General features: G+C 36.8%; 1 pseudogene; it reads left to right on the top strand.

The window, feature by feature from the left end:
- Window positions 1–5,831: 5,831 nt before the first annotated feature.
- The window catches only part of LOC131077712 (probable galactinol--sucrose galactosyltransferase 2), a 95,967-nt pseudogene continuing 87,166 nt past the window's right edge, over window positions 5,832–14,632 (top strand).

Raw genomic sequence — 14,632 nt, 5'->3', positions numbered from 1 at the left:
GGGTTGGTGGTTGGCCGGGAAGTAGCGGTGGCCTGCAGCTAGCAAAGCCTGCCCTGTCAGGGCCGGCGGCAAGGCCAGGGGCCCACGGTACCTTGCGTAGCATGGGTTAAACCCCCCCAAAAAAAAATTGTAAAAAAACTTGTGCCAATGTTTTTTTGAATAATTTTTGTTATTTAAAAAAAATAAAAAAATTCGGCCTGCATGTCATAAAAAGGCAAAAATTTCTCGAACTGTGTGTCAGAGTCATACGACCTGGTACAAAACAAACAAAAAAACCCCAGAGGCTCAGGTGTTGAAAATGATCAAGCTTTATATGACCATAGGGGTTTTGGGGCCTTTTGAGCATGATGGTGAGGTTCGTTTAGGCCCAAAGTGCTCAGAAAAAAGGCCTATCCCTAGGTACACAAAAAAACTTCTGAAACCCCAGATCTGCTTCCAATGCAAAAAAAAACTCAAAACAAGAACAAGTAGCTACAAATCTGAAGCTCTGATACCATGTGAGAGTTGAGAAATACATCACCACAGGAGCCCAAATGATCTCTGCAAGCTGAATAAACCTATTACAAGGAGAAGCAAGGAAGCAACAGAGAAAAACATAAACACAGGAAAATGCTCAAGAATATGAGAGCTCTTTATTCACAAAAATGTGTAATATAATAATGATACAAAAGAAAGAATTCAACCTCTAATAGGTCAAAAAACCCTAAAAGGTAAAACCCTAGGCTTGCACATAATATTTTATAAAATAATTAATTATTATGCACCTAATGTTAGCTTAAGTGTAAAAGAGATAAAGGGGAACTTAATTAATTAAATAAATGTCATTTAATTAATCAAGTAAAGACCCGATTACTCTAACAACTACTATCACTGAAAAATTACTTTGATGAGACTATGTTGTTCCCATCTATGGTTTTGATATTGTCATGACTTAGAGTCTTTCTACTGTTAAATTCATTGGAGGCTTTGACAATATTTCTCTTATTGTTTTGTAAACTCTCAATGTGTGTTCATGGAATCTTTGAGACTTTCAATTTCCATATGACTGCTATAGGAAGATTTGTGTGTGCTTAATGAAATTCTCTATTAGATGCACTGGTAATCCTTCCTTTATTTGAAATGGTCTTTCTAAGAGTTTTGAACCTTTATGCGTGTAAAGAAGACTACTTAGATTCACTGTAATTAGATTGTCAAAACCTTTTGAGATCTTCTAAACACACTATTCTGAAGGTTGATCTCCAAATTTGATTTACCATGCCTATCTTCTGCTTTGTCAAACATTGCACTTATTGTTTTTGGTCTAAAAACTACCTCTATTGCCTTTACTACTCATCATAGATCCTCAATGGATGACATTTTCTTTCATTGGGATGGCTCCATGATTTGTGATTGTACCTTAGTGTTGGTTGGTGATATACACCATGTATGAGGAATATTGCTGCTCTGAATACTTCTTTATACTGCCACAACCTTATCATTCTTATAATTGTCTTTTGTTGACCTTTGCAAATCCATGCATCTTTATGATTTCTACAATGTCTTCTAGTTGTGGCTGTGCATACCTTGATAGTTATATGGTGTGCAAAACTAAATGCTAATCTATTAATAGTTGTGGATGTGCATTCAAAATTGTTCATACTCTCCACCTTGAAAATGTGTTGCTCTTCTAAAATCATTATATTTTAAAATTTGTACCCTATCTTGTGTCTCCTTTTTTTATGCATAGCACTATGATTTGTAGCCTTTGGATGAATTGTTCTTTGCAATTGGTGATGAGCCATAACTCTGAAATTTTTTATTTATTGTTGTTGCTCTTAATCATGTCTTAGCTCATTTATTATACTGTGAGATTCTAATACCCTGCGACGATAGCATCATATATGATTGCTCCTTATCATATGTCTATCATGTGGTCTGATTCATAGCTATGGTCACTATTATATATCATTGTGTTGTTATAGGAGCCTTTGATACCACTTCTTTGAATCTCTCTTACAGTCATTTGCATACATTGTATTCTGATGCTTGATTGATCTTCACCCCTTTTGAATCTTGTCCAATGGATGGACTTTCCTAACCTTTTGATGGTGTATTATTGCATATGATTGCTATCATCTTGAGTCTACCTACTTCACCAACTCTTTGGATATCACTATTTTCTTTCTGTTAAAGGATATTTTTCCAATGTAAGAACCTTTTTTATGCAATGGTTGAGATGAGATGACTATTTAAGTGCTTACTAGCCCTTAGATGACTCTATTTGCTGATATGACCATAACACACCTTTTACTGTGACTATTAGATAGTACAATACCTCTGACATTACCTTGATTTTCCTTGTAGCTGGTCTCTATACTATTCTTGAACAATTTTGATAGTTCAACTTTGAAGCTTGATCATTATGTCTTGCTTGAGAATTTGGAATGATAAAGATATCCATTTCAATCTTTGTGGCTGGTTCATGACTTCATAGGTGATAGGTGCATTACATGAATATGATTTCCAAACCATGAATTAATTACAAACGACTGCTCTTAAATGGACTAATAGACATGTCCTCATTATGGTTGTTACTCTTGAAGTAAATAAAGGCATTCATTATTATATTCGGATACCTCATATGATTGGCATGATGGCTCATTCCTTGCATTGATGACTTTCTATAACTGTCAATAGCCATGTGCTGTCAAAATATCTTCAGCCCCTAACACTACTACTATGATTGGTATTAGCACAGGTTTACATTGCATCACATATCTATGTCAAAATAACACTGTCACTGCTCATGTTCAATGGTTTCTCTCATGTGTAAAGGTTTGTATTTGAGGATGGCTTGGAAAATTTTCTTTTTGTGATCACTGTCCATTGTACTTCTTCTTTAGATGATTTTCTTTATGTTTACTATTGCACTATTATGACAGTTAGGGTAGGAAACCTCTATGGCTGAGTTGGTATATGCCTTAGTTCATATGTTTTTTGATTCCATTCATTGATTGTCTATTTTGAATTTGCCTTTAGTATTAATCATTGTAAGCTGCTATATGGTGCCATTACTATCTTCCATTGTGTATATCATGGCAAAGTCTATTTATGACCTTTGTCCTTTTCTAATGATTGCAATAATTAATGTCTCTTCTGTAAATACACATTCTAGAAAGTAGTGATATTGTGTTTTAGTTGCTAACTATCTTTTAATTATCATGCTCCTGATAGATCATCATTCATGTGATGACTCTAATTTGTTGTTGACTAGTGAGTGTTATCAAGTTCATGTTGTATACATAGCCATTGGATGACAGTTTGTACTATCACTAAGTGATAGTATGTGGGATCATATCTTGATGTACTCGCCATTTGATAAATGGTTAGTGTCACCTTATGAGTAATAACATGTATGTTGATCTCAACCCTTGTGGGAGCCCATTTTAACCCCACATACCTGATATTCATAAAAACCTATTCCTGCACATGAAACAAACAAGTTAGATAAAACATGGTACTTGCTGCTATCTCATAGCACTTTATCTACATTGATCTTTCTCCTTTCTCTAAGTCTGATGTAGAACTGTAAGCACATTGGGAATAGCATTATGTATGTAGGAGTGAGATAAGTAACTTGAAGCTCTAACAAATCTCTTCTCTCTCTCTTTTCAGGTCATCTCTTGGAGTGGACAACGACGCACTTGGACAAATCAGACTGTTCTAAATACTCCAAAGAGAACTCATCAACCTATCTAGGCAATGATGGGTTCCCTCTCTCTCTCTTTCATATATTCTTCTGATTTCTAATGTGTTTATTGTTCTATGATCAATAAGATATCTCTTGGCTATTCCCATGGCTTGTGTGGGATTTCATGAATAGTTTGATCTTTATAAATAAAAATGTATTTCATGCAAATGTTTTATTCATGTATATCTATTTTGATTCAAACAATTGCACATTTGAAATAAGATACTTGTATGGCATACATCTTTATTTGTAAAGATAACAAACTTTAAAAAGAAAGTGTACCTTTCTTGAAAACATTATGTATTAGGCCTGAAACAGGTCACCAAATTTAGGTGTAGAAAATTTGGTAACATTTTCACCCACTTCTATAGGTGAAGAGGGGAAAAAGATGGAGAAGGGACAAAGGAGGTTAGAATGCAAAGAAATCAAACAAGACACAATACAAATGCAAATAACCAAATTTATACCTTGTCTTTCACCTCTCCCTCAAATTCAGCTTGATGAAGTGAAGGCACCCCTTTGATGCTCCACTTGATGTGCTCCTTTCTTGTTATGGATGTGGATTGCTATCCTTTGCTCAACAACATTAGGATTTGATAAGATTTGGATTGATCAATTATTGATGGATGCAGATTGGGGATTTGATTTGAATGAAGTATTATGAGGGTATGATAGGAAGAATATAGAAGAGAAACGGACAACATAAGGATAGAAGAATGGAAGACCCCTTTGTGAGGAAAAGAGGCAACAATTTATAGAATGGAGAAGGCCAATGGAGGGCCAAGATTGATTTGATCATGAAGGGTTAAGATTGAAGATAGTGGACATGGATCAAGGATACATTGGAGAAATAAAAAGGAATATCAAATTCCTTAGGAAAAGGGGGGAAAGAGATTTGAATTCAAAATGAGGATGCATAGGGGGATTCAAAGAAATTTAAATTTCTTTGAGAGGTTCAAGATTGATGTGACATGAGTGGGGAATTTAAAATTGGAGAATAATGATAAGTGGGATTATGAGAGATTCTATAATAATTAATTAGGTTGAGTAGGGATTAATAAAAGTGATTTGTAGGAATCACATGAATAGGTTAATTAATTAAAATTAATTATCTGGGTGGGTTTAGAGGAAATAATTATTGGAGGGACTTTAGAAGAATAGGGGAATAATTAATTTATTTGATAAATTAATTATTGGACAATATTGATAGGATTAATTAAATTAGATTTAATTAACACTAGGAGGAATAAGGGTAACACAATTAAATTAATTAATTATGTTGATGGGCTTAAATTGATTAAATATTGATTCAATTAAATTTAGGTGTCTACAATAGGCACAATTGGTTGATCGTACCCTCCCTTATATGTGATTGCTGAAGAAAGATACCCATTTCAAATGGAATGAGAAATGTCAAAAGGCATTTGAGTCCATCAAGGATTACCTAGCTAATCCCCATATCCTAATGCTATCTATGTCTGATAGACCTTTCTTCATGTATGTTTTAGCTTCATCTCACACTTTAGCGACATCATTAGCTCAATGCGATGATGAAGGGAAAGAAAGAGCAGTCTATTAAATTAGCCACGCTTAAATAGAATACGAAACCTGATATTCTTTTGTGGAAAAATAGTGCTTGGCCCTTATCTTTGCAACTTAGAAGCTGAGACACTACATCCTCCATGCAGAAACATAGGTCATTGCTAAAAATGATATCCTCAAGCACCTCTTTGCAAAGTTTGATCTCTGAGGAAGGATAGCCAAGTGGGTGATGTTGCTCTCTAAATTTGACCTGAACTTCATACCTCAGAAGTCAATCAAAGGGAAGGTAATTGTCGATCAGTTAGCTGACGCTCCCTTAGACAAGTCTTTTCCCACCTTAGACCTCTTCCCAGATAAGGATGTTCTAATCATTAACCAGGACTCCATGTGGGACATATATTTTGATGATTTGAGGTGTCAAATTGGCTCAGGCATAGGTGTGGTTTTCGTCTCACCCGAAGGAAAGTCAATTCCTCTCTCTTTCTATTTAGAATTTCATTGTACCAACAACATCGTCGAGTACGAGGCCCTGATTCCAGGACTCTATGTCGCGATTGCCATGGGAATAAAGAACATCCACATCCATGGAGATTCTAAGCTTATTGTAATTCAAGTGATGGGTGCCTATCATGTTAAGAAGTTGAATTTGTTTCAGTACAAGGATTTGGTATTGACCATACTGAAGCAATTCTCTACTTACACAATTGATAGCATCTCATGGAGGGAAAATCATCATGCGGATGCAATCACAAGCATTGCTTCCCTTGCAGGCCCAGACTTTAGTCAGGACAAATACTTATTTGTGGTATAAGTCCTCTGCCCTCCAGTCATATCTGATCAAACTCAATTTGATGACCTTATGTGTACCCATGTCGATTCAGGAGAATGGTTCACACACATTTTCAATTATCTAAAAACCAAAAATTTTCTTGATGATGCCAGCAAAAGTTCATGTGTGCAGATTCAAAAGTTGGCAACTCATTACATTCTCCTATCTAACGTGATTTATAGGAGATCATACAATGGTCTTCTTTTGCAATGTCTAACAAAAGTTGAGATCCCCCTTGCCCTTTAGGAAGCCCATTCAGACTCTAGAGATGTGAATTTTAGAGGAAAATCTTTGATACACAAACTAATCCACATGGGGTACTATTGGAAAACAATGGAACAAGATTCCTTTGCCTTTGACAAAAACTGCCCCCAATATCAACATAGCAACTTGATTCGAGCCCCTGCATAGGAGCTCCGTAGTCAAGTCTCTTTGTGGCCTTTCTAGACTTGGGGATTGGAAATCATTGGCAAGATATTTCCCCCTTCGTCTAAAGGTCACATCTTTATTATCACTACTACATATTACTTCATGAAATGGGCCAAGGCAATGCTTCTTAGATCAACTACCGATGATATGATTTGTGGCTTCATTATGGATAACATCATTTCTCGATTTGGCTTGCCTGTTGTGCTTGTTTCTGATAAGGTAGACCTTTTAAGAACAAGGAGGTTAAGTAGTTTATTGAAAAATTTCACATTCAACACTTCTTTTCCATACCTTACTACCTACAATCTAATGGTCAAGTGGAAGCATCTAACAAAACCATTGAACAGATCTTATGCGAGACTGTCACTGAACATGGTAAAGATTGACATTTGTAGTTAGTATATGTGTTATGGGCCTACCACACAAGTGCTCATACAGCGACAAGAATGACACCCTACAACCTCATGTATGGTGCCAATGCTATTATGCCTCTTGAATTGGAGATTCCCTCTTTGTAAGTCTCCTTAAAAGGGGTTATTGATGATGATTCCTATCACACTCTTCATTTAAATCAGCTTGAATTGTTGGATGAACACCACTTAAAGGCCCTTCAACATCTTCAAGCTTATCAAAAGTCTCTATCCAAATAACATAACCAAAGTGTGCTACCTTGGACCTTTAATATAGGTGACCTGGCTCTTTATGAGAACTAGAGATATGTTAATGCACAACCTTCCCAAAGAGAGAAATTTAGCCCGAATTGGTTAGGTCCATACATTGTCACCTTTATTTTTTCTTGGATTCTATTCAAATCTCAGCTAGAACAGCCACACTCAATAGTGACAATGACCCTTCTTGGGGCCCACTTTCAAGTATATATCCTAATTTTGGCCCGAAATGGCTTTTGCCCATTTTTGGACAATTTTGGCTCGTTTTCCTTCCTATTTTCCCCATCTCACTAGGGGAAAAACACGAGGGGGCATATACTCACCTTTATCTGATTTTTCTCTTCTATTCTTACTAACACTCTATAAGCATTCTTCTTGTCGAAGTAACTTCCTCCATTTTTCATGCTGACAACTTTTCTAGTCTTGTAGTATGGAATTTGTCATACCAAATATTGGGTTTTCCTCATGGATACTTGGGGGCATTGCTCGTGATCACTAACTCAACTTCTGCGGTTTCTAGAGTATCCTTTTTGTCTAGGTATTTATTGCATCTACTATGTTTATTTCATTGCATGAGCTTAATGAACATATCTTTCCAAACTACTTAAGCGTGACTGATCCTTAGAGTCAACCAGTCCACTAAAGTGGGGGAAAATTGTAGTGTCCTAAATTATGCCTAGTGCATTTATGACAAATCCATGATCAAAATTATGTTATTTTGGCATCTTATTTTCAAGGGACAAAGTGCCTCGAAATTTCTTTAAATCCCCTTTGGGCCTACTTTTGTATGGATGGCAATGAGACATGGGGACGTCCGCGCACCGCGCTAACATCCTAAAAACTTGGCAGAATCTTGAACCTAGCAGAGAGTTGGACGTTGGCTGACACATGTCCTTTGGCTCACATTTCTCCATAATGGCTCTTTACACCTCTTCAAAGTTTGAAAACCCTTCCTATCTCATTTTGAAGGGTTCCAACTTGGGTTCTTGGCTATTGGACTTTGGTTGCACTCTCACGCTCTCATTTCTCTCTTTCTCCCCATGCTTTTGGACTCACACTCTACCAATATCAAGTTACAACCATCTTGTGGTGGCTCTTACCAACAAACATTACTGTGGGATTCATCACGGTCATATCTTCAACAAAGAGGGGTTTCGCTTTATGCATTGTCTTCTCTTTTATCTATTTTTTTTTACATGCAATGAGTCCTTTGCATTGCTGATTATATCTATTATCTAGGTGCATTCATTATTTCCAATATTTCCAATATTTAATAAATGCAATACGGGTTTTCTTCTATTAAGTGTATTATAGTTTCTATTTGCATATTTCCAAGTTTCCAATCTATCTATCTAGCTATCTGTGGTGGTGGAAACACCTAAACGGGGGTCTGACTGAGGCAGGCCCCTATACAGCCCCAATAATTTTCCCCACCTCAGTGTGTGCAGGTGCTGTACAGGTTCCATGCGTAGAAATTTTTATATATAGTCATATTTTGAGACTTTTTTGTTTGTGGGTCATACAGACAATAGTGCACCATGCTAGTGTCCATGCCCCATGCTGGCATCCAAAACCTGAGAGATCCCCAATTGGAAGGTATAATCAGCTTTGGGTATTACATTATTCTTTAAACTCAATTTTTGTATATTTATTATTCCTGCATTGTAATAATGTGTTTTAGTTAGTTTATTTGTTATCCCCTGGCTCATTTTAGCGCCAATTCAAAGAGGTAGCGACAGACTGATTTGCCTTCTAAGGTTCATCATCTTGGAAGGGGGAAAATATCCTCCCCTACATAGGCTATAGACCAATGAACTACAACTTTGATACCAATTGTTGAATACCCGAGCAACTGGGAGGGGGGGAGGGCATGAATCAGTTGACAATAAAATTTTATTTTTAATCTTAATGCACAGATTCAGAATATCAAACAAAATTAATTGAATTTGAAAATGCATGTAAGAAATAGATTAGATACAAGAAACACCAGAATTTATGTGGAAAAGCCAAGAAGGCAAAAGCAATGGACAATGTTAATTCTCAATGAATAAGCACTGATTAAGGTGACGCCAGTTAAGGTGATGTTTTACAAAGAGTGGCTCATTGCCAATGTGCTCACTGTTGATGGGCTCACTGCCCTGAAAGGCTCATTACTAGTATACTCACTATAGATGCCCTGAAAGTCTCACTTCCCTAAAAGTCTCACTATCGAAGAAGAAAGAAAGACAAAGAGAATCCACCACAATAAACCACAATATGCACTGTCGGAACTACTTCTGGTAGAAATCTACAACACAAAACTCACACAATCACTGAATTCTTTCAATCTCATATGTCTTCTACACAAAAAGCCATATCCCAAATCATCAAATCAAACTCCTATAAATACTGTCTCTGAAAATTATAATAATCAATGTCGGCTAAGACAAAGATCTAAAATAGGTCTCCACTAAACATTCTGGTAGTGGTAGGAAATGAGAATTGGACTATATCACACTGTTCCTCATCAAACTTATCAAAAAACTACATGCATCATCAAATTTAGACCTATAATGCATCTGCATGCTATACAACCTCAATATCTGATCTAAGGCCTCAAGCTCTAGACCAATTTGGACTTAAAGTTAATACAGAGAAACATCTTCTGAGATACCAAAATACATATGATGAAATTGGGAAACCTCCAAATACACAACATAAATAGATCAAATACTCCTACTCACCATACCACATCTGGACTTAATGCTGACCAAAGGATTTGACATCAATGACAACACATAATGCAATGTGATGCAGAAGCATCAGTCTAGTTCTTACCGATTGAGCAATTTTTAGTGGAATTGCTTGAGAGCATGGAATTTCTTCATGTTTGAGTGTTTAGCATTGTGGTTTTGGGTTTATTTCCTTGTGTTCATGGTCATTGTTGTGTTCAAGTTTCATAGCATTTGGCTTTGTTTTGGGTAAGATTTGGATCCCAGTATTGTCCTGGTTGATGTGCTTACTGGTTAGTCTTGCAGAGTGTTGAACGAAGATGATTTTGGGTTGTGGTTGACCTTCTTGACTTGTGGATCGATTGAGGTGTTTCTTTGGGGTCCTGGCTAGTATTCCCGGAGGTTTGTGCATCATTTTGTGTTTTGGAGATTGTTTATAAGTGATTGAGCTGACATGTTATCGTTACACATTTCATGAACCGGTTGGTCTTTGGGCCGACTTGATTAAGTTGTAATTATTTGTGGGTGGTATATATATGGAGGCTTGTGAATAATTTGAGTACATCATAGAAGTGAGAAGACTGAAGATAGAGCATTGAGATTGTGCGAAGATGTAGAACGAACAGTATTCTAATCTGGTAGGACTGAGGCTGGAAAGCTGAGGTCTGGATTAGGATAGAACCGGTAGACTGTTATCGAAAGTTGATTTAATAAGAGGATGATCTACAGATCTTTTAATTGCATTGTAAGAATTGTTTGTATCTTGGACTATGATCCAACATGTGACATGTATAATTCTCCAAATTGTAATAAGATTCATTCACATTGTTTACCGGTTATGTCTTCTGTGTTGTTACCAATTGTTCTTTCTATTGTTTTTGGCACTTTGTTACCAGTTACCAGTATGCTTTGCATGATTTATGTGTTTAACTACAAGGTTGGGATATCCTTCATTGGATCTCCTTGCCTTGACTGTGTCAAATGGTATCAGAGGTGGTTCATGAGCCTGTTGTTGGACAGAGTGTTGTTGGTGCATTGGTTGGTTGGAGAGAAGATTGAGACAACTCGTGGACTTGTTCAGATCACCGAATTTTAGGTAGAGAAAGGTTTGCAGGTAGACCTTCATTCCTAGAGCTTGAGCTTGAGGTAGTTAGTGGGTGGAGACTTGAACATATCATCATGGAGAGGCAACCGAAAGCTATGGTTAGATCACCAAATCCTTGAGCCAGTTGCAAGTACCTACTAACCAATTGCAGAACTAGAGCAAGTGATGGGACTCAGTTTTCAATTAACCTCGAGAGTCTGATGTAGGAGAATCAGTCTAGTTCTTACTGGTTGGGTAGTTTTTAGTGGAATTGCTTGAAACCATGGCATTTCTTCATGTTTGAGTGTTTAACATTGTGGTTTTGGGTTTATTCCCTTGTGTTCATGGTTGTTGTTGTGTTCAATTTTCATAGCATTTAGATTTGTTTCCGGTAAGATGTGGATCTTGGTATTGTTTCGGTTGATGTGATTACCGGTTAGTCTTGGAGAGTGTTGAACGAAGATGATTTTGGGTTGAGGTTGATCTTCGTGACTTGCGGATCAATTGAGGTGTTGCTCTGGGGCCTTGGTTGGTATTCCCAAAGGTCTATGCATCATTTTATGTTTTGGAGATTGCTCTTAAGTGATTGAGCCGACATGTTACCGTTACACATTTCATGAACCGGTTGGTCTTTGGGCCAACTTGATTAAGTTGTAATTACTTGTGGGTGGTATATATATGGAATCTTGTAAATCATTTGAGGACATTAGAGAAGTGAGAATATTGAGGACAGAGCATTGAGATTGTGTGAAGATGTAGAACCAGTAGGATTCTGATCCAGTAGGACTGAGGCCAGAAGGCTAAGGTCCAGATTAGGATAAAATCGGTAAACTATTACCAGAAGCCGATTTGATAAGAAGATGATCTGCAAATCTTGTAATTTCATTGTAAGCATTGTTTGTATCCTGGACTGTGAGCGAGCATGTGGCATGTATAATTATTCAGATTGTAATAAGATTTATTCACATTATTTACTGGTTATGTCTTATATGTTGTTATCGACTGTTCTTTCTGCTATTTTTGGCACCTTGTTACCGGTTACTGATTACTGGTTACTAGTATGCTTTTCATGATTTATGTGTTTAGTTGCAAGGTTGGGTTGTTCTTCATTGGATCTCCCTGCCTTGACTGCATCACAATGCTAACAAACTTAATTCCATTACACTTTCTTTCCACACTAATGTATACATCCACAACACCCAAGCATCACTATATATATCATCTTCACATACACAAAGTCTCCCAAGGTTGGCTAAGAAACTTAATCAAACACAAATAAAATTAGGTCGGTACTAAACATTCCCATGGTGCAAAAAGAATGTAAAGTAGACCACAACATATCTTACCAAGGACCAAAATAATCACCAAACATGTTATACAACAAACCATAATCATCAGAGCAACAATATAAAGCGTAAACACCCGAGGTTGGCCAATACTAAAGCAAACACCATCAAACTTGAAACCATGCTTCCAAAGCCCAAGAACACATGAAAAATGAATAGAATGAAGCTAATAACATTATGAACTTAACACTAAAACCATAACACTAGAAACCATAATGTGGAGTATGCATTTCATACGAAAACATTATCAAACACTATTGAACATGCTAGTAAACACAACTTCCTCATCACAAAAATTTGGAGCACCAAATCTATAATATAACATCTCTAAACATAGATTAATGACATATCCAAACCACAATGATAGATATGCAATATAGAAGATATGTAGAGAAAATCTCTTAGCATAACTACACAAAAAAATCAACATCACTTATAACAAATAGTCTAATGACAACCAAAGCATGTTGACATCAATCACAACACATAAATAACTCATTCCAATTAACCTTACAACAATATCCCCCCTTTTCATTGATGAAAATACATGAACAACAACAACAATAGCTCTCATACCAAAATTCTCCAAAAGCCAAAAATCAATCCATTTCACATTCTCTCCCCTTTTCCAGACATCTCATCTTCTCATTCTCTCCCTCTTTTCCATCAAGGAAAAGGGCTCAAATATAAAAATGTTAGCTCATTCTGTTCAAATCTTCAGAAACTTACAACTGCACCTAGCTCCCCCCAAGAGGTAGGACCAAAGCATTAGTTCACAATAATAGTATTCATGAAGGTCACGAGACTTTTACATCTCTATATGCTTTTAGTTCAAAGAAGGAGGGGCAATATCCCCCAATTTCTCCCAAAGATATTCAAAAGTTTCTTTAGCAAGTGTTTTGGTAAATATATCAACAATCTATTCCTTTGTAGGCACATAATCAAGATTCACTTTATTTTCCAAAACTTTCTCCCTGAATAAGTGGTACCAAATTGAAATATGTTTCATTCTTGAATGCAGTACTGGATTATTAAAAATTCTTATTGTGGTTGTATTGTCACAAAAGATAGAAATAGGTTCATCAAATAATATTGTAATGTTCTTCAAATTTTGTTTCATCCATAATATTGAAGTACAAGAAGCAACAACAACAATATACTCAGCTGCAATAGTAAATAGAGATACAAAATCCTATTTCTTACTTGACCAAGCAACCAATCGGGGTCTAAGGAAAAATGCACCCCCACTAATACTTTTCCTATCATCCACATAGCCATCCCAATCTGCATCTCTATAGGAAATAAGTATTGGCATTATTGTCAGTGATGTCCACAAGAGTAACATCGATTTCAAGAGGTTGCAGAGAAGTGGGTAGTAGTTGTGTATATCATGAAGACAAAAGAAGACATGTGAAGTGCATAACAAGTAGGTTATGCAATCATGCATGCAATTGCACATAACACGATGTATTATGCTATAGAGGCCTTGGTTGGGCTCATTGTCTCTACGTGTCCGCAGCGGTCTAGAGTTACATGTTTATGAGATGTACATGCGGGGCCTCTTTTGTGCATTGGTGAGATGCTAGTTGAGTCTTGGTTGACCATGCAAGACAAGAAAAGTCAAGGGGAAATGTGTCCCTTGCTATCTCACACCATGCAAAGTTTGTGCATGGTGAACGTGTGGGATAACTGCAAGCAGGTTATAGCGACCCCCCCGCTGCTATCTCATGGCTTGTTTGAGTTGAGATTGAAGGTTGTGTGATGTAAGAATATCAATGGAGTCAAAAGTCTCCCCCACTATGCTGCAACCATGATGACTAGAAAGAAAAGGTCTTGCATAGTATGTTTGAAGGAAAAAGACATGGCATCCCGCCATCCCACGATAAGTAAAATTGAAGCAAAATGATCTTGCAGGGATAAAAAGAACAAGGTAAGAAGTTGATCTCGCTATCCTGCATGAAGTTAGTTTGCACGAGGAGACAAAGACAAGGAGATGTTAGAGGCTTCCCACCATCTCACATCGTCAAAAATTAAGAAGCGATGGTCATGTGGGGTAACACAATAAGAAGCAAGAGATACATCTTGCTATCCCGCACCATGCAAAGGGATGAAATGAGGACCCTGTGGGGTAAAAGAGTACGAAGAAAACTATGAATTCTCTTATCCCACATGGGTTAAGAGGTCATGTCGAATGTCATGTGTTCTAACAAAAGGAGAAGTGAGACATGTCCCTCGATATCCTATGATGTCAAACACCATAAGTTAGAACTCTTGCAGAGCAAGATAAATTGAA

This window comes from Cryptomeria japonica, chromosome 5, assembly GCF_030272615.1.
Source record: "Cryptomeria japonica chromosome 5, Sugi_1.0, whole genome shotgun sequence".
Classification (NCBI taxonomy): Eukaryota; Viridiplantae; Streptophyta; class Pinopsida; order Cupressales; family Cupressaceae; genus Cryptomeria; species Cryptomeria japonica.
This window is presented reverse-complemented; position numbering and strand designations above follow the sequence as displayed.